General features: G+C 40.8%; 1 protein-coding gene across 3 annotated transcripts in view; it reads left to right on the top strand.

Annotated features, from left to right (window-relative positions):
- Window positions 1-19,584: 19,584 nt before the first annotated feature.
- The window catches only part of atad1b (ATPase family AAA domain containing 1b), a 54,685-nt gene continuing 53,337 nt past the window's right edge, over window positions 19,585-20,932 (top strand). Inside the window, exon 1 of one of the 3 annotated variants that reach the window (XM_048608663.1) lies at window positions 19,585-19,689. The gene's annotated coding sequence lies outside the window, so the exon portion shown is untranslated. Of the gene's footprint in view, window positions 19,690-20,124; window positions 20,144-20,932 lie in introns of those variants that run through there. The other 2 variants (XM_048608664.1, XM_048608665.1) reach the window with 2 other exon arrangements.

The following is a 20,932-nucleotide window of genomic DNA, read 5'->3' as shown; positions in this document are numbered from 1 at the left end:
GCCTCACCAACATCCTGTACAACCTCAACATGATGTCCTAACTCCAATACTCAAAGGTCTGAGCAATGAAGGCAAGCGTGTTAAATGCACTCTCAACCACGCTGTGTAGCTGTGACACAAATTTCAAAGAATATATATCTGAACCCTCTCTGTTCTACAACACTACCCAGGGCCCTGCCGTTAATTGTATTAGTCCTGCCCAAAATGCAATACCTCGCATTCATCCAAATTAAACTCCATCAGCCACTCCTCAACCCATTGACCCAATTGACCAAAGTCACTTTGTATCTTAGGTAACCATTTTCGCTGTCCACAGTACCACCAATCTTGGTATCATGCCTCCTATATTCTTATCCATATCATTTATATAAATGACAAACAAAAGTGGACTTGGAACGGATCCCTGTGGAACACCACTGGTCACAGACCTCTAGACCAAAAAAAAATCTTCCACTGCCACCCTCTATCTCCTACCATCAAGCCAATTTTATATCCAATGGCAAGCTCACCCTGAAACCCCTGTAATCTAACTTTACTAATTAGGCTACCATGCGGAATCTTGTCAAAGGCTTTACTGAAGTCCATGTAAACGAAATCTACCACTCTGCTGTCATCAATCTTTTCTTGGTTACTTCCTCAAAAAACAGTGAAAAGTATACAAAGTTGCCATTTCCAGCACCATCTTAGGTACAAAGGTGCCTAGGTACAAAATCTTAGGTGTAAATTAGAAAATAAATAAAGTTAAAAGTTCAACATTATAGTCCTCCTAATGCAGAGAAAGAGAGAAAAAATAATCAAAGTAGATGGAGCAGACGAGCTCATGCTGGGCTTCAACTCGGGACCGTGCTGGGCTTAGGATCTACTAAGCTGTGAAGGTACAGTTTTTTCAGTGTAGTCAGAGCTTAGCCCAGCTCAGTTCAAAGCAACTTTTCATAGTTGTGAATGAAGTTAGCGCTGCAAATTGTAACACTTGGCCTTTTTTAAATTTCAGTTACCAGTGTTATCATCAATCACTCCCAAAGTAGAATACATACAACGACTAACAGGAGTAATACTCTTCTTGTTTCTGCTGCACATTCTCAAAAACACCATGTAGTCGTGAACCTAACTAGTATTTAATTGTTTGTTTAAAGTACTCCCTGGGATATGGGCATCACTGGCTGAGTCAGCATTTTATTGAGTGTTCCTAGTTGTCCTTTTTGAACTGGTGCAATCCATGCGCTATATGTAGACTCCCTAAGCTGTTAGGGTGGGACAATGAAGGAACGGCGATATATTTCCAAACTAGGATGGTGAGAGGCTTGGAGGGCAACTTGTCGACGGCGTTGTTCCCATATATCTGTTGCCCTTGTCCTTCTACATTGGTCATGGTTGTGGGTTTGGAAGGTACCGTCTGAGGATCTTTGGTGAATTTCTGCAGCGTATCTTGTGGATAGTAGTAACAGTAGTGTGTGCTGAGCATCGGTGGTGGAGGGAGTGAATGTTATATGATTTACAACTGAGAGATATTAGCAACTTCAGGATAATGTCATGTTAGGTGTATAACTATCAGTGTTTTATTTATTCAGGCTCATTTCATATGGAGTCCCACACACAAAATCTTTCATCTCAAATGGATATATACATAAAATTCTAATGTTCAGTAAGCACAACAGTTTTCAGGCTGAAAAACAGTTAGAAAGATAGGGAGAGATGATACTTGTGTTATGAATCCAAACTGCAGGGATTCTATTGGAATTTCAGAATGTTTGGATACAGAAATGAGAGGAAACCCACACTGAAAAGCCTTTGGAAAGAATAGTCAAAGGTAACCAATAGCTAAAGTGGATCGAACACGGTTGAATTGTTTTTAATTGGATAGTGTCAGAGGATAGAGAATCATTAACAAATATTAGCAGTCATTTTTGCCTTTAATGGAAGCTCTATCCCTAAATTGTTTAGTTTATCATTTTATTTGTATTTAAAGCAACTGTACAGTCTGCCTGTTTGAGAAAGATTTTGTTCTTCTCACCTAACATCACAACCATAGCTTGTCATCTAGACTTTTGTATGTTCTGTCCGTAAAGCCCCTTTAGGACATTTTTCTGGCTGAAAGGTGCCGTATTAGTGCAAGTTGAAATCAAGGTATATGTTAAGAAGTATGCTTTTAAAGCTTTTTGTTTATTGATGCAAAATCATTTAATGCAAGTTGCTAGCATTGTTCATTATCAAAGAAATGCATTGGCTTTGAGAGGTGTACATTCTTTTTTTGAAGAGAGGTTTTAAAGCAGAGGCATTGAGCAGTCTACAAAGAACCACTACAGTAAACAGTTTGTGAGGCCTTGGAGTTTCTTTTTAAAGGTTGGAGGCAGCCTGAATGGGTGTGGTCAAGCTCTCAGAGCCAGGATTTTTAGTTCTTTAGTTTTTAGTTTTCAGCAGTTGCTGCTGGGGTCTTCAAAATGTGGAAGCTGTTTTTTTTCTCTCTCTCAGTGACAGCTAAAAGCCGGATGTTCTCTTCCTGCTGTTGGAGTTGCCTGTGAGACGATATGTTTTTCTGAATTATGGAATGTTACTATATTGGAACAGTTAATTAGTAATTGTTACTGTATCTATTATTTTGTTAAGCATTTCAATAGAGTTACAGCTAAGCCAATTCTTTCCCTTTATTTTAATTGTGTTTATTGCAGATGGTCATTGTAAAAATGTTTAGCTTGCAAATTAACATTGAAGAACATGAGGCTAAATTATAACAACCGAAACTGAATTCTGAAATTCATTTTGAAATCCCAACAACTGGTTTTATTTTCATGTTTGAAATAACTCTTAACTCTTCCCAGAGAGATTATTTTGTAGAAAGGTGGTCTCCAGAACCCCCAAGGAAATATATCCTAAAGCTTCCATTCTCACTGTGACCACTGCTGAAATCTACATTTCTGACACTTTTCTTTCTTTCCCATAACAAAAAATGATTGAAATTTGGCTGAGTTGTAAATTGATATCAATGCATTCTCCATAAACTCTTCTGATATTATAGACTAATATTTCAGAGCACCCTGAACTTTGTGTCAGTTAGTATGTGAAAGGGCTACTCGACATGATTAGATAAGCTCCATCAATCAGAATATATTAAGAACTGTTTGTGGGAGGATCTAAACATTTTTGTTGTTCAGTTTTATTTAAGTGTCAAGTCTATGCAGCTAATCATAATGTGTACTTTTAAGCCTGGGGTATTACAAAGAACTGTCATTTATCTCAGGTGTAAAAGTCACTGTTGTCCCAGATGACTTATGATGAGTTTAACCTGAGGGTTACCAGGCCTTAAGCAAGAGGTGAAGTTGAGAAAATGGGACATTGATGGTAACCTCAGGCAGTGCATGAATTGAACCCACACTGTTGGCATCACTCTGTATCGCAAACTAGTCTTCCAGCCACCTGAGCTAACCAGATCATCTAATCTCAGACGTAACTAGTTATTAAGTGTTACATAATAAATCTATTCTACTTTTCAAGACTAAGCCTCACTTTTGCTGAAGATTTTGTTGGCATCCTTTTTTCATTATTCATGGTTGTGGGTGTTACTGGCTAGACTAGAGTTTATTGCCCATCCCTAATTGCACAGAGGGCAGTTAAGAGTCAACCACATTGTTGTGGGTCTGGAGCCATATATAGGCCAGATCAGCTAAGGACAGCAGATTTCCTTCCCTAAAGGGCATTAGTGAATTAGATGGATTTCTGTTTTCCCTTACTATCAACAAAGGTTTCATTGGACTCTTAGATCCATATTGTTTTTTTGGACTCCAATTCCACATTCTGCCATGGTGGGATTTGAATCAAGGACATTAGCGATTTAGCGATAATACCACTAGGCCATTGCCTCCTCACTAGTACTTAGACTAATACCAATAAGAAGGATTGGTGGCAAAGAAACTACCAAAGGCACTTCAGATAGTTTTAGTGGGCATGACCACAGCAGGTACCATTCAGGCATGAGCTGGTATATATATGAAAAATATAGACTTGTGGTCTGTCTCACTGAATATGCTGGCAGTCATGATCTTCTGAATAAATGTTCAGTTCTTCAAAAGTCATGGCCATCCGACAAGAAGAAGAAAAAAATCCTGTCAGAAAACTGTAGCTGTATCTTTATTAGATTAGGTGGGTTAGATAAGGGAAATGCAGGGTTAGGGGAATGGGTCTGGGTGGGATGCTGTTCGGAGGGACGGTGTGGACTTGTTGGGCCGAATGGCCTGTTTCCACACTGTAGAGATTCTATGATTCTATTCCATGATAAATATTCAGCAGTTTATAAGCACACAGAGCCTGTCAGCTTCTATGCAGCAGCCAGCAGTTTTAAAAAGCTGCAGAACTAAAGCAGTGCTAAGCCTGCTGAGAGGAGCTCAAAACATTTAGAAATCATGAAATCATTTTAAGCTACTGAAATAGTTTGCATAGAATGCACCTTATCAAAGCTACAAAGAGAAAAATCCAAATCATAAACTTGAGGAAAGTTGAAAGCAGAGGCCGAGTTCATTAAAAGATATAATTTTGAAGCATTAACAAATTTTTGCTCTGCAATTGAAAATTGTGGAAGATGCAAAAAGTTTTTTTTCAATTTAACAAGATATGAAATTCACAGAGAAGAAGCAGAAAGGGTACAAATTATTTTATTGTTATAAAGGACAGGAAACCCACAAAAAAGAAGAGGAAAATAACACAAATTTAGTATTTTCCCTCCCCTAAGAAAAGATTAAAATACAAAACAATCTTCACTTTAAAGTATTTCAAAGATCTTTAAACACTTGGAAAGCATTTTTTCTGCAAAACTAAAAGGTTAGTTCTGAAACATTTATAAGTTTTTCAATTTTAACAAACAGAAATTTAAAAATGAACTTCAGAAAGGAAAGTAAGACAATAGAACTTAAAAATCTTCGTTAAATCATCAAAGATTCTTAATTACAATACTTCATTAGCTTTCATCCTCAGTATCCAACAATTAAAGAAAATAGTTGTAATTATTAGAAAAAAAACTTGAGATTTTAAACCAGCCACAACGACAAACAATTTTAAAACTCCTTCAACAGTTTTCAAGTAAATCATTAATATAAGAGAAGCAACAGCAGTTGAGTACGCTGACAAAAAAGAAAGATATCACACCTCCAAGCAGATTTAAGATTACACATATGTCAGACTGTGAATTAAACAGGATGTTATGGAAAACACAATTCATGAGATACAGTTTCAGGAGAACAGAGGAAACCCAGGGAAGAACAAATGAATTCATTTCTTCATTCTGTAGGTCCAGCAGCAGATCATGTTCTAAAATGACTATGTAGAAGTTCCAGTACAGGAATAAACTGCATTAACATTTCGTCATCGAGCAACAGAAGCCAACTCAATCAAGTTATTAGAATTGGGGTGGTGGTGAAGAGGTAACAAAAGGGAGTAGCGGTATACCTATGCATTTGAAACAATTGTACATAAAAAAGGACAAATTTGGGAAGTGATTTTGTATAAATCAGCTACTGAAAATGTTACTTAACATCATGAGTTAAGCTCCACTTATTAGCATCTAAAGGACTCTTTTCTGGGAAGAACTGATGAGCGTTCTAGTTCATTTCAAGTTAAGTCTATATATTCAATAGTAATGTGTGCTTATTCGTAAGGACAGCCTGAGGCCTTACAAAGGACTCCCATAAACCTCAAATGCTATGTGACCACTTATTAAGTACTACGAAGTGTCTGTTGACATCAACGGTACAATCATGATTCTGATTGCACATGTTCATGCACATTTAAAAAAAAACAAAGTAGATTTTTAATTATTTCTAAAAATATTTTCTCTTCAATACTGTACATTTTCGTTTTTAAAAATATTTTTATGTTTGTTAGGTTTATAACACACTTTATTTAAATGTAATCTAGAAATTTTTCAGTTACTGCGCAAGCTCCAGGGTGTCAGCAGGCCCAGCCAAAATGCTATAAAATACTGTTTATCTACTATATATACTAATAATACTACAGAAAATAAGTCTATTCTGTTTATTAAGTCTTAGCTTCAATTTTACCAAAGATTTTATATGGACAACATCCTTCCCTACTTGAATTCAGTTACTTAGACTATTAGCAATAAGGAGAATTAGTGGACCGCTCAGATGGTTCCAATGAACATGACCACAACAGGTATCATGCCTTCAGACCCGTTAGCTGCTATATCAGGAGGCATGGAAGTCCAACAGTGGGATGTCAATTGACTATCTATTCAGGGTTGTAGGCAACGTTTACTCAGAACATAAGGGAAAAACAGACAGAAGGGACCAGGTAGTTCACTTCAGTTGTGGTAATCAGTTGAAAGACAAGGAAGTTGTAGGCAGCTTATAGGAAGTCTTTAGACTGATTAAACGCAAGGAATAAATAGCCCTCTAGCTCATGGGAGGGAAATGTGTTGTTATTTCTAACGGTAAGTGTTTGAAGGTCAACGAAGGAATTCCTTCAGTTACTCTGGAAAATAAAGCAGCTTAATTCTACCTATCTGGCCTCATCTCACTAAGTATTGTCAAACAACCAATAGAAGATTGGAGAGGTTAATGTGAGTTCAAAGGACACATTAACTTGTTGGGAACAAAAGGAAGATCTATTGCTTAATAAAAACCAAAAGAACTGTGGATGCTGTAAATCAAGAACAAAAACAGAAGTTGCTGGAAAAGCTCAGCAGGCCTGGCAGCATCTGTCAAGAAAAAAATCAGAGTTAACGTTTCTCAGGGTCACCGAACCCAAAACATTAATTCTGATATTTTTCTTCACAGATGCTGCCAGACCTGCTGAGCTTTTCCAGCAACTTCTGTGTTTGTTAAAGACCTATTGCTACTCATCTGGGTTGCATGATTGCATAATTAGGTATTCTGCAATATGAGTGACCTTTTGAATGCAATAGACACAGGCTCTACTTACGGAAGTGACCAACACCAATGAATCCAAGAGTGGCTCAGTGGTTACCACTGCTGCCTCACAGTGCCAGGAACTGTGGTTCAATAGCACCCTAGGGCGAACTTCTGTGTGGAGTTTGCACATTCTCCCGGTGTCTGCGTGCGTTTCCACCGGGTGCTCCGATTTCCTCCCACAGTCCAAAGATGTGCAGGCTAGGTGGATTGGCCATGCTAAATTGCCCGTAGTGTTTAGGGATGTGTACATTAGCGGGGTGGCTCTGGGTGGGATGCTCTGAGGCTCTGAACTTGTTGGGCCAAAGGGCTTGTTTCCACTTTGTAGGGAATCTATGATGAATATCTATGGCAAGCTCAAAACCTATAACAAAAAGTAGTTGCTATTACTGTTGGACTCTTGTTACACTGTAATTACAAAAATACTCAGCGCAATGTTCAAAAGTATGTGCAGTGTATTTATTTACTCTATTGTATACTATGAATGTTGGCAGGTCGAGTTGGCACACTACCGTTCTTAGTGTTTGTATTTTGTTTCAGCTGTTTGACATTCCTACCTATCACTCCTTTGATGTTATTCTGTTGTTGCAAGAGTAAGTTTGAAGGTTGGTTAACAAACTACTGGTGCTGTGGTGGTCCAGGGCCTCCTTAGCTGTCCATCATGGCTTCTAGTCACTTTTTTTTTCAGCAGTGCATTCTTGGGCAGGGCAAGCCATTTTTTAAAAATATTCACTTGTAGGATGTGGATGTTGTTGACGGGCCAGCATTTATTGCCTTACCTAGCTGCCCTTGAACTGAATGGCTTGCTAGGCCATTTCAGCAGGCAATTGAGTCAATCACATTGCTGTGGGTCCGAAGTCACATATAGGCCAGACTATGTGAGGATGGCAGATTTCCTCCTCTAAGGACATTAGTGAGCCATCAATGCCATACACTCATCCTGAAACCTTAGACAGCCTCATCAGTGCAACTTTATTTTCTCACTCTAGAACATCTATCACTTGCATACATATAATGCCTTTAGCTTTGAGCCAGCCACATTTCGGAGCAACGTGAAAGCTGTAAAGTTATGGGTTTTGAGCTTCCCAAATACTATGATATAATTAAGCCCCCAAAAAGCACATCCATGGCAACATACAAAATTCTGTGTAGACACTGAAAGGTTGTTCCCCCATCTCGAAAATCAAGAACATTGAACACAGTCTCAAGATAAGGTGCTGTACATTTAGGACTAAGATTCTGAGAAATTTCTTCACTCAAAGACTCTTGAATCTTTGGAATTCTTTGCCTTGGGGTGTGGTGGATGTTCCATTGTTGAATATATTAAGGGCTGGTGTAGAGAGATGTTTGGTTTCTCAGGGAATCAAGACATATGGTGTACAGTTGGGAATGTAGATTTGAAACCAAAGTTCACCCATAATCATATTGAATGGTGAAGCAGTTACGGTCTTCTGCTCCTATTTCTTGTGTACTTTTATCCTTAGTTAGTATGATCATATTAGAAACTCAGCACCAAAGAATCTTGCCTTCCCTTTTCTTCCATTCTGCATATTGTGTATAGACTGTCAATAACAGAAAGATACTAATCAGAATAGCCTGAAATAAACTTGAACCAAATTTAATAAGTCTTGAATTGTACATAATCTTTGGACTGGTCTTTGAATTCTTGAGATTTTAACTGATCTGAGTAAACATCATGATTAAATTATCAGGATAGATAAGTGTTTGCATTTCCACATCATTTTGATCAGGTTTGGCTTTCCAAGTGAACATTGCATCTTGGTGAATATGTTTATGATGCTATAAGGCACACTATTAGTTGCTAATATCTATTATTTTATCAGTTATTATGCCATCAATGGAATGTTTTAGAAAAATTTAACATCTATGTCAATAAATAATTTATACATTTGTTTCAAATTATAGATAATTCAGATGTAATCTGTTGAGTGAGAATTAATTCTAAATATTATTCTGAATACTTTGGTGACAAATATCCACAAAGATGTACATTATTTCTGATGTCAAATCAGCCTACATCCAGCAATATTTTGAAACCTCAATCTTCTACTCTTATGATGCTTCTGTATTCATGACTTACCTGTTGTATTTTTCAGCTTCCTATTCTATACCATTTATCATACTTTGTGTACCACTATACTGCTAGTTGTGACACTTCACGAGACACATGCACATATGCAAAGCCGGCTATGTGTAAATGTGAGTTGTCAACAAAGAGCAGACATGTCTTTTAATTAGTATTTGAGTTAGCTGATTTCTTATATTGAAACTAAGCATAATTTTGCATATTAAGAATTAACGAAATGAACTTAATGGGCTGGGTATAGTCCAACGACTGGCAGCCGACCTGGTCATCAACGGCAGTCTGGTGCAGTTGAGTGGCCATCAACTCAACCCAATTATGTGGCAGGAAGCTCATAAATACAGTTGATACAGGTTTGCCACCAGATCATATCATGGGAGTGATTTTGACATCAGGAGACCTACATCATCCAATAGCCGTCCAAGATCTGGAGGCATATTTAAAAGGCAGGCATTGGAAATTGTCTTGCGTTTTAAGAAAGCCGTGTAAATTAAATCTCCGGTCTGCAGTGTTACAGTCCACCCAGTGCATCCCCTCCAGCACTCAAGAATGACTGAGGACAGACTGATTGATTCCCTGCTGGTCTCGTATTTTCCTTCCCTTTGATGAAGCTTTCTAAGTGTCCTTCCTTCAGTGATTCAGATCTCTGGTGCCAATGGATGGGGTTCCCCATCTGCACTTTTGGATTCAGTACTTCTGGTTTCTGAAATCCCTGCCTGAAGTTCTGTCCTTTCAGAGTGTCAATTCAGCCAGTTTCATATGCAGAAAATATCTCTAAGATCAGTCTAGTACCCTTGTCAGACTCCTGGAAGTCTAAAGGACTCTCACGCTGAGCCAAGTAAACCACATATAAGCTGTCAGCTTTCACTGGTTAATGAAGGGACAAGAGACAGAAGTGAGCCTCACTAAATCAGGGAGGCAGCATTAAATCACCTCAAATTGCACTTGAATTGTATGCAAGTGGCCAATTGAGCATAGTGATGAGCTGCCTGCCATAATGAGTGAGTTTGCTATTTTGTTACCTTCCCATCACGTTGTTATAATCATTTACAATCTTCCGGCTGCTGGGAGTCTGATAGGTAGCTTCCTGTGGGATTGTCTGTGCTCAGCCCAAGCGGTCTCCACAAAATCCAGCTCACTGTGTGGCTTGGTGTTTTACACAGCAGTGGATGTTCAGGGACTAATAGCAAGATAGAATGGAAAGTCATATTTTCTGATGCTAACGTGTCAGAAGTGAGAAAATATTGTACAGATGCCAATCTCAACACATGGTGGGGAAAATATTTCTGTAAAAGGAAGCTACTATAACTACATTTTAATTTAGTGGATTAAATGATGGTTTTGAGAGACATAATTAAGCAAGAAAAGTCAGCAGAAAAAGGAAGATTGATGAAACAGCATTATATTCCTTATGATGTCATTTTCACAGCATTATGAAGACTCCCATCGAAGTTTGTGTCATCTGAAACATTTTTGCTTCAAAATCTTTAAGAAAGCAGTTTGTCAGCTGGTGACAACTAGACGAGATATAATTTTGAAATTTTGTTCATTTCTTAAATTCACATTGTGACACTTAATAATTTAGATGTTTTTGAAGCTATTTAACAAGAAAATTTTATTGTCTTCCTTCTTTGTCCCAGAGGTTTTGACTTTTCTTGGCCTAGATTTTAGGATGGCAATGATAGTTTCATTCAGTAGTCACCATTATTATTTTAGTGAAACTGACAGAAACTTAAGGAGTTCAGGCATTGCCATAAAGTCATACAACTCCATAGCTTAGACACAGGCCCTTTGGCCCATCATGTCTGCGCCGGTCAAAAACAAGAGCTTGCCTTTTCTAATCCCATTTTATGGCATTTGGCCCATGGCTTTGTATCCCATGGCATTGCAAGTGTTTATAGGGTTTCTGTCTCTACCACCCTTATAAGCAATGAGTTCCAGATTCCCACCATCCTCTGGATGAAATCGGGACCTGAGATGGACACGGCAGATGTCGCCACCTAGATGCCTTTACTGCCTGAAGAAGAAAATGAATTTCTTCTGTGATGTTCCTGGCACAAGAGGTGATCTAGTGTACATTACACGTTCCCCCTGACAGAGGCAGAGTTGAAGGAATGTGAGCTGGTTCTAAAATGGCCCAGGAAGAGCTACAAGAAAAGAATTGGCCTCTGTCCTTGAAATCAGAGGAAGAGGGATATAGTGATTGTCACGTGGTCAAACAGGTGGACCTCATAGAATATGAGTTCCCTGATTGGGCCTGTTAATCTCATCCAATCAGCAAGCCCTGGCTGACAGATAAGAGCAGGAGTGTCAGACATCCTGTTCTGTCTGAGAGCTGGCTCTGAGGGAGTTGGATCAGTGTCAAGGACTCTCCACGTATAAATAAAAGGTGACTTGATGATGGGACACCAGCTTCTGTGGAATTATTTCAGGAACCACACTGGCTCTCCTCCAGTCCTGCAGCATCTCTCCTTCGGGCAGAGAAGAATTGAACATTTTCACAAGTGACCCTTCTATTTCCTCAATTACCTCACTCAACAATCTGGTTGAATTTTATATAGTCCTGGAGATTTACCTACTTTTTTTGTCTGCAAAACCATAAGATCTTGAGATATGGGAGCAGAAATAGGCCATTTGGTCCATCACATCTGCTGTGCCATTCAGTCGTTGCTGACATGTTTCTCAACCCCATTCTCCTCCTTTGTCCCCATAACCCTTGATCCCTTTGGTAATCAAGAACCTGTTTATCATTGTGTTAAATACACTCTCCACAGCTTTCTGTGGCAATGAGTCCCATGGATTCGCCACATTCTGCCTGAAGAAATTTCTCCTCATTTCAGTTTTAAAGAGTTGTCCTTTCACTCTGAGGTTATGCCCTCGAGTTCTAGTCTCTCCTGTCACTGAAAACGTCACACATCCACCCTAATCAGGCCTCTCAGCATTCTGTAAGTTTCGATGAGATCCCCCCTTATTTGTGTAAACTCCATTGCATACAGATCTCAGCTGCAACTCATATGATGAGCCCTTCATCCCCAGGATTGTTCTTTTAAACCATTTCTGGGCCCCATCCAAAGCCAATACATCCTTCCTTAGCTACGGCGCCCAAAAACATCTCACTGTATTCCAAATGCGGTCCGACCAGAGCCTTATACAGCCTCAGCAGAACATCTTTGCTCTTGTATTCTTGCCCTTTGGAAATGAATGCTAACATTGCATTTGCCTTCCTAACTGCTAAGCGAAACTGCATATTAACCTTAACCTATCCCAGTTAATGTTGAAGAAGTTCAAATCCCCTACTATCACTCAACTGCTACTATTACTCCCTGAAATTTGCTTATATATCTGCTCTTCTATTTCACTCAGACTGTTAGGGGTTAATAGAATAGAACAAAATAGCATTTATTGTCACGTACGCTCAAATGAGTGCAGTGAAAGGTTTGTAATGTCGTCTCTCAGCGCCATTTTAGGTACAGGGTACCGAGGTACAAATACTTTAAGTCATGTTACAGAATTGAAATAGTAAAAAAAAAAGACTAGCATGGGAACACAGTGTTTAAATAGTGCAGAATGAGAATAAAAAGTATCTTTAAAGTACTCAAGTTATAGCCCTTTTCTCACTGAGTCCATGCCTGCCAGGCTGCAGAACACAAGGCCTCGCTGCCTCCACACACTGGCCTCTGTCTAGCACTTGCCTTCAGGACTCATACCCCAGCCAGCCCGCACTCGCTCTGCTCCCACTCTGGCTGCGACTCGGCTCCCCAGCTCGTCCCACACTCGCTCTGCTCCTGTTCTGGCCCACGACTCGCCTCCAGATCTCAGCCCGCGCTCACTCTGCTCCCCGACCTGGGCTCCGGCTGCAACTCGCCTCCAGATCTCGGCCTGCGCTCACTCTGCTCCCCGGTCCGGGCTCCGGCTGTGACTTGCTTCCGAGATTCGACCCGCGCTCGCTCTGCTCCCCGCTTCAGCCAGGACTCGTCTCCCACACCTGGCTGGTCTCGGACTCTGGTCTCTGCTCTCTCCAGGTAAGGTACTTTAAGAAGTTAAAAGTTGGGGTGGGGAAAACTGCAGCAAGAGGAGGAAAGAAAAAAAGAAGTAAAGGAGCTGGTGAGCAGAGGAGCTCCGGCTGGAGGATCTTACTCTGTCGCCATCTTGTTAGACTTTATGGTACATTCCCAGCAATGTAATTGTTTTTAGGTTTTTAAGTTCTACCCATATACCTTCATTTGAGCAGCCTTCTAAGATGTCATCCTGCAATGGATCCTATGATCAAAATTCTGACACCTCCTCCTTTTACCTCCCTCCCTGACTTATCTGAAAAGATTGTATCTTGGAATATTGATTGAGCTGCCAATCCTGCTCCTCCCTCAGCTATGTCTCAGTGATAGCAATGGCATCAAACTCCTATGTTTTAATTGTGCCCTCAACTAATTTGCCTTATTTATCAGACTCCTAGCATTAAAATAAATGCTATACAACTATAAAATGCCTTCCTCACTCACTTGCTGTCTCTTCTAATTTTGGCCTTAGAAAAAGCTACCAAGAAGAATACATCCAGATTTGCTGATGGTAGGTAGGAAGTAGATAGGAATGTAAGCTGTAAAGAGTATACAAAGAGGTTTAAATGAGTGGACAATAAGTTGGCAGAAGAATATACTATAGAAGTATGTGGTTATTCATTTTGGTCGTAAGAATTGAAAAGCAGAACATTTTTTAAAAGACATGAAACTTTTAAGTAGTGATGTCCAAAGAGAATTAAGTATACTCAGAAAAACACAAAGATAGAATGCCGGTTCAGCAAGTAATTGGGAACGCAAATAACATGCTATCCTTTAGTGTAAGCAAATTGGAGTACAAGCAGAGGAGTACAAGAAAAATAAGGACACAATGGCATAGTGATATTGTCTCTGGACTCATAATCCAGACACCCAGATAATGTTCTGGGGACATGGGTTAGAATCCCACCAAGGCAGATGGTGAAATGTGAATTTAATAAAATCTTCTCCTGATGGGCATTTTCTCTGGATCCCAACCCCCTGCCAAGTTAGTTTAAATAGCACTAGCAAACCTCCCTGCAAGAGTTTATTCTGGTTCAGGTGCACCTTGTGCTGGCCTTACCATCCTCAAAAATGGTCCCAATGTCACAGAAATCTAAAGACCTCTGTCCGGCCAGGCATTCATCTGGACGAATCTTCGATTTCTGTAGTCATTCATACGCAGCACTGGAAATAATCCAGATATTCCGAGCTTTTGGTCCTGTTCTTCAATCTACTTTCAAGCTCCCTAAATTCTGCTTTCATTTTTGTAACACTGTCATAGGTACCAATTTTTGCATGTTTGTCTCCCATTTCAGAACAGCCTGCAGACATTCAGGGACATCCCTGACCTTGGCACCAGGAAGGCGATATACTGTCCTGGGAGTCTCTTTTGCAGCCACCAAAACATCTGCCTTTTCCCCTAACAGTTTAATTCCCTACCACTACGGCCCTGCATTCTTTCTCCTTTCCTCTGGTGAAGCAGACCCACCCATGGTGCCATGTAGTTGGCTGCCACTGATTTCCCTTGCACATTCATCTCTCCCAACTCTATTCAATATGGTATACCTGTTAGAAAAGGGTTTGGTCATAGGGAACTTCTGCACTACCTGCCTCCCTCTACTCCATCTGGCGGTCACTCATGCCCTTTCTGCCTGTTCAGTCTTCACCTGCGATGTGACCACCTCACTGAACGTGCTATCCATGACTCACTCAGTATCAAGGGTCCTCCACAGTGAATTCACCCACAGCTCCAGTTCTGAAATACAGTTCACCAATCGCTGCAGCTAGACACTTTTCCTGCACATAAGGTCACCAGGGGCTACCAAAGCTTCCATGATTTGCCATGTAACACAAGAGAAGCGTATCACAGGCGTAAGCTCTGCTTCCGTGACTTCTATTAAGCCCCTTAGTAACTCTTTTTTTATAAAAAATATGCTTCTGTAAGAATACTATTAACTTACTTCCCTTGCACCAACTGTACTTCCCTTAGCCTACCCTGCTTACTTATATTCCATTATTATATTGGCCGTTACTTTTGATTATTCGTTTTTTCTCAGTTAATCCCTTTTTCCAAGAAAAATGTACTTTTTTTTTTAGAAATCACAAACCCATCAACACACCACTTTCGAGTGATGTCACTGTTTTGGTTTGTTTTCCAAATCAGCAGTGCCCTGAATCTGCAGCTGTTAAACGGGGACTGCCTTCTCTCTGCTCAGTTGAGGCTCAAGAATGTAACATGACGAACTATAAACCCTGAAAAAGACCGTGTGAACTATGAACAAAAAAAAATGCAGAAATACATGGAAATGCAGATTTTTCTGTCAGTGGGTGAGTCCGTGATCCTCTGTAGAATTTGTTGTGGAGGTTCCCACAATCTGCTTTCTCCCTTGCAGTTAGGAATTGATGAGAATTTCGCTGCCAATAACTTGCTGCAATTTTTAATGATGATGGGCTAAAACAAAAGATTTTTTTTAAAATGTGAAAACATTGATTTCAGCATGTCAGAAATATAAAGAAAAGCTTTTGAAACCAGTAGGGATACTTAAGAACAACTGTAAAATTAGTAAAAATCCAGTTACATCTCATTTAACACCAAATCTTCCCTTTCCAGCACTGCTGTCCTCACTGAAAACAAAACCCTGGAAAAAAGTGTAATTTATACTGGGTGAATCTTCTGGTCCCAGAAGTGATGGGCCTGGATTTAGAAGGGCAACTTGCTGAGGTGGGTGGTCGTGTACCACAAACTGCTGCCTTTCGACCTTCACCTGAACTGACTTTGGGATAGGGAGGCTCATGTTCAACCTTCTTTCTTTGCCACCAGTTCAAGCTCTTGTGCTAGACCAGAGTGGGTAGCCTGCCATTTTTGGGCAGACGTCGGGTGGGGTGTCAGGTGAACTGTACAATGGAGCCATGATGTGGAGGTGCCAGTGTTGGACTGGGGTGGACAAAGTCAAAAATCACACACCAGATTATAGACCAGCAGGTTTATTTCACATCTCAAGCTTTTGGAGCGCAGCCCCTTTGTCAGGTGTAGTGAGAGGAGAGCAAAGAGTTTATAGGAAGAGAAATGAAGGGCAGAGAGATCAAAGGATCATACAACTGGTGTGAGTGGAGTGAACAAACCCAAAATTGCTGGCTGACTGCCTCCTGTTGAATCTTTAATCACTTATACATTCCTGCATTCTCTCAACTACAAAAGCAGGATATGGAGAATGCAAGTTTCAATTGATTAAGATGCAAATTCCAGAATCTGTTTCAAGTCACTGTCCTGAGATAATTAAAGGTTTCATCAGTGTCTGCCTAACTTTCCAAACTTCAAACAGGCAGAGCGATAGAAATATACGAAAGAGAGGGAGAGTGCGTGTGCGTGCGCACACTTGAGAGAGGTCTGAGTGTGTTTGTGTCTGATAGTGTAATAAGTAATAATTAAGGTCACGTGTTGGGGGTGGGAGGAGTTCAGTGGTGAAGTCGGGTGGGTGCGTGGGGAAGAGGAGGATGTTGGTTGTTTCAGACGTCCAGTGCTGTGCACCTAGGGAATTAGTCAGGGGGTCCATTTAATAGTTACCCGGGAGTTAGATGAGGTAAATCTGATAAATGTCCTGGGATAGCTTTTGAGATTAAGAGAGTCGGAACCCACTTACTGCTTTAGTGGACTTTTTTTGGAGGGTTTGAGGTAGGGAGTTGCTCGTTGGAAAATTCAATTTCCCAGGCAATTCCCATGGAGTATTGGGGATTCTGAACATTCCTGATGCACACCTCCAATTTGCACTGCTCCAACGACTGTCTCGCCTTAGAATAGCTGGGGCAAAACGTTTTCTCATCAACATCATCACGTACGTGCTACTCGAAGGCAGGTCATTGTCTAGCATAGTTTTCCAGTGTCTCAATATCCTGTGTCATTCTTTTCATTTGCCAATAACTTCTTTCAATTGTCAATAATTACGGGTTAAAATAAAGATTTTTTTAAAAATTTGTGAAAACATTGATTTCAGCATATCAGAAATATAAAAGTAGCTTTTAAGGACCAGTAGAGATGTTTAAGAAAAACTATAAATTAGTAAAAATCCAGTTACATCTCATTCAACATGAAATTTTCCATTTGTCAGGCATCTCACTTGATTGCTCAAAAGGTGACGAGACATTAGAACTGACTTTAAAGAGAAACAACCATACTATCTAAAAGCCTCTCTGCTCCTATGATGCTGCTTGGCCAGCTGTGTTCATCCAGCCCTGCACCTTGTTGTCTCTATCTCTGACCCTATCGTCTGCTGATTAGGTTTAGAGACAATGAAAGGCTTCCCCTGAAGATCACGTGACATTTTATCCAGCAAACGCTGGTGTCCAATCAGAAGCCGGGAGCTCCCTCACCCAGTGAAGGCCATTGCTGGAGATTGGGTGCCACAGATAAGGGGGTGCAATGAGGTTGGTAGCAAGGACAAGGGAACGTCCCTGGGGCTCTGAGCGACGACTCCCCTGACGTACCTACATCCAGTCCCTCCCTCGTACAGAGTCAAAAATCACATGACCACCAGTTTATAGTCCAGCAGATTTATTTAACATCTCAAGCTTTCGGAGTGCAGCCCCTTCGTCAGGTGCAGTGAGAGGAGAGCACACAGGCACAGAGTTTATAGGGAGAGAAACGAAGGGCAGAGAGATCAAAGGATCATACAACTGGTGTGAGTGCAGTGAACAAACCCAAAATTGCTGACTGACTGCCTCCTGTTGAATCTTTAATCATTCATACATTCTAAAAATTGCAGAAGCAGGGTACAGAGAACACTGTTAGAAAGGAGACCTAAGTTTCAATTGATCGAACCGTCCCTCTCATGCCCACTTCCTTGACCTAACACAACCTGTCCATCTTCTCTCCCACGTATCCACTCCTCCCACCTCACTGACCAATCCCCACCACTGCCTACCTGCACTCACCTATCACCATCCTACCTACCTTCCCCAGTCCCACCTCTCCTATCTCTATTTATTTCGCAGTTCCCTTCCTCCTCCCACATTTCTGAAGAAAGGTCCCGACCCGAAATGTGAACTTTCCTACTCCTCTGATGCTGCCTGGCCTGCTGTGTTTCTCCAGCTCCACACTGTGTTATCTCAAATTCTATGAGGTCCACCTGGCTGACCTTGTAACAATCACTGGAACTTTCTTCCTGGTTATCTTTGATGAGGCACATCACGATAGGCTAGTATAGGATTCTCAGCCATAAAAATCGCTGGCATGAAAGTGGGCAATTTCAGGAGGGCACCGTCTGACCGATCTGGTCTGATGATAATTTGCAATATGTGAGCCTTAATTTTTTTTTATTTCTACACGTAATCACTATTTGAAGATTTAAATTAGAAGTGAAAACTACGTATCTAATCACTCTCACTGCATGCCAAGACATCTACTTGATTTGGTGTAGGTTTATAAACCATTCAAGATCTGTTTATGAACTGGAACCAAAGGGAAATTCACATTACAGAGATCACAAGATCTTTATGGATAGCTTATGACCAAGCAAGGTCAGTGACAAGCACCCTTTCTTCAAATCTGGGCCAGTGTGGTTGGTCCAATGGTACCCCTTGTTGTCAAGCCCAAGTGAGGTTGAACACTGTTGTCAGCAGTCAATTGGAGAGTGGACAATAGTGCTAATCTTGAACTCAGACAATGCCCATTTGTTTGGTTCTAACTGCTTCTTATCCTCGGAGCAACCTTGCAATTATGTCATGGAACTGTGAAACACGGAGCATAAATAGCAGTGTGGACAGAGAAGGAGAAAATGAGAATCATGAGAGCATATGGACATTATCACGTAATGAAGATAGATAGCCCTTATTTAATGTGGCTATCCAACAAAGCTTTATATCTATGTTCACCATGATTTGCAGTATTTAGTGCTAACGTATCATAAATAGTATTACTTTGAAGTCTAAGCCTAAAGGCAGTTTTTAATTTTTCCCTTCTCCTCGCTCAGTGTCTTGACCCAAAGTCATAGTGTAGCATCAAACCATTATTCACAATCCTAAAGTTAAATTGATGAGTACAGAACAGGGTTGGTGTCAGTGATCAATAGAAATACCCCAGCTGTATATTAAGATGTACGTGCACGTCATAGCTGAGTTGAAACAAAAAAAAACATAGATTGCTAGAAATGCTGAGCAGGTCTCGCAGCATCTGTGGAGAGATATCAGAGTTAATGTTTCCGGTCCAGTGACCCTTCCTCAGAACTGATGGTAGCTAGGCAGCTCTGATGAAGAGTCGTCTACAGTGAAACGTGAGCTTGCTCTTTCTCCATGGATGCTGTCTGACCCGCTGTGATCTCCAGCATTTGTTGTTTTCAGTACAGATTCCAGTATCTGCAGTAATTTGCACCTGAGTAGCTCGGAAAAAGTTGGTTTTCTTTCGTAAAATTGGGTGGGGGAGCGGGTAAGGAAGAAACGATGGATTGAGACTAGAGCCCGAAGAGAGAGAACAGTTGGATAGACAAAGCAGTAGATGACGATCAGCCTGGGAGAATAGCTACTAATTGAGCTGAAGTCAGTTTGTGGAACTGTCGTGCGGGTTCATTGTTGCTCATTCAGTGTTGGGACGGACACGGAAGCGGAAGTGGGGTTCAGAGCACATTTGTCCTAGTGCACGGGTGCGGTGAGTTTCTGTGGCTGTTTCTTTGTATCGGTTCCCTCTGGGTTTGTGCAGGAATAAGCGGGCAACCGGAGTGTCCTTCCCTCGCGAGTTCGGTGGGATGGGGAATGTTGCTGTGGGTTTCGGGCTATTTCTGTGCCGCGTTCGCTCCCTTCCCCGGGTGATGGCTGGGCCCGGTTAATGCCACCAAAACCAATTCTCCTTGGCTTGAACACTGAGGGTCACTGAAGAAGTCACATCAGTCGGGATTTAACCTTGCAGGATATGTAATATAGCCGTGAAATTCACTTTCATTTAGATTGTTCTGGATGTGACTTCGTTGAGGGGCGGAGCGGATGTAAATATCAGGACAGAAAGTGGGGACCAACTATTCAAACCGAGGGGGCCGTTTCGATCAACGGGTTTTACCGGGAAACGATGCTGGGCAGTTAACTCCCGATGCAAACTGTCACCTAGGGTACAAGTCTTATCGAAACTCGTGACCGGGAAATAATGAGTAACCAACAATGATAAAGCGAAATCGAAAGTTCAGTCTACGGAGATAAGAGTTGGTTTCGTCAAGCATTTGGATCAGTGTAGAAACAGGCCATTCGGCCCAACATGTCCACATAGCCCCTCCGAAGAGCATCCCATCCCAACTCTTTCCCCTACCCCTGTATTTCCCCATGTATAACCCCCACCAAACCTAAACATCCCTAGACACTATGCGCAATTTAGCATGGCCAATCCACCTACCCTGCACATATTGGCCTGAGTAGTTTTCTATATACCTAACAATAAAGTAGACAGGTTGAATTGGTACTTTTTTCTTAAATGAATAAATTGCAAGCAACACCAGTAGTAATTTTCAGGAGTCCACTATTTTGACTAAGCAAGTTCAATTTGGCACAAAGTTTCAAACTTACATAAAAATGTCATATTTTAGTGTATCTTAATCCTATACAAAAATAGCTACTTATTTCATAGGAGGTGAATGTGCTTTCAATGTATCTGGTAAAGTAAAATATTGAAATCCTCCTACAACCTGCATGAATTTCATGTACAGAGATGCTTCATTGTAAGTGTAGGTTGGCTAATTACCTCATAGGTTAACCTGTCATCCACCATATTGTGGAAAGGGAAGACTCTTGTCCAATCCCTTACATCAGTTTCGCTTGAGTTATGGAGATAGTAGGAACTGCAGATGCTGGAGAATCTGAGATAACAAGGTGTAGAGCTGGATGAACACAGCAGGCCAAGCAGCATC

Source organism: Rhincodon typus, chromosome 20 (assembly GCF_021869965.1).
Source record: "Rhincodon typus isolate 14 chromosome 20, sRhiTyp1.1, whole genome shotgun sequence".
Classification (NCBI taxonomy): domain Eukaryota; kingdom Metazoa; phylum Chordata; class Chondrichthyes; order Orectolobiformes; family Rhincodontidae; genus Rhincodon; species Rhincodon typus.
Note: the sequence above shows the minus strand (reverse complement) of the source record. Positions and strands in the feature narration are given on the sequence as shown.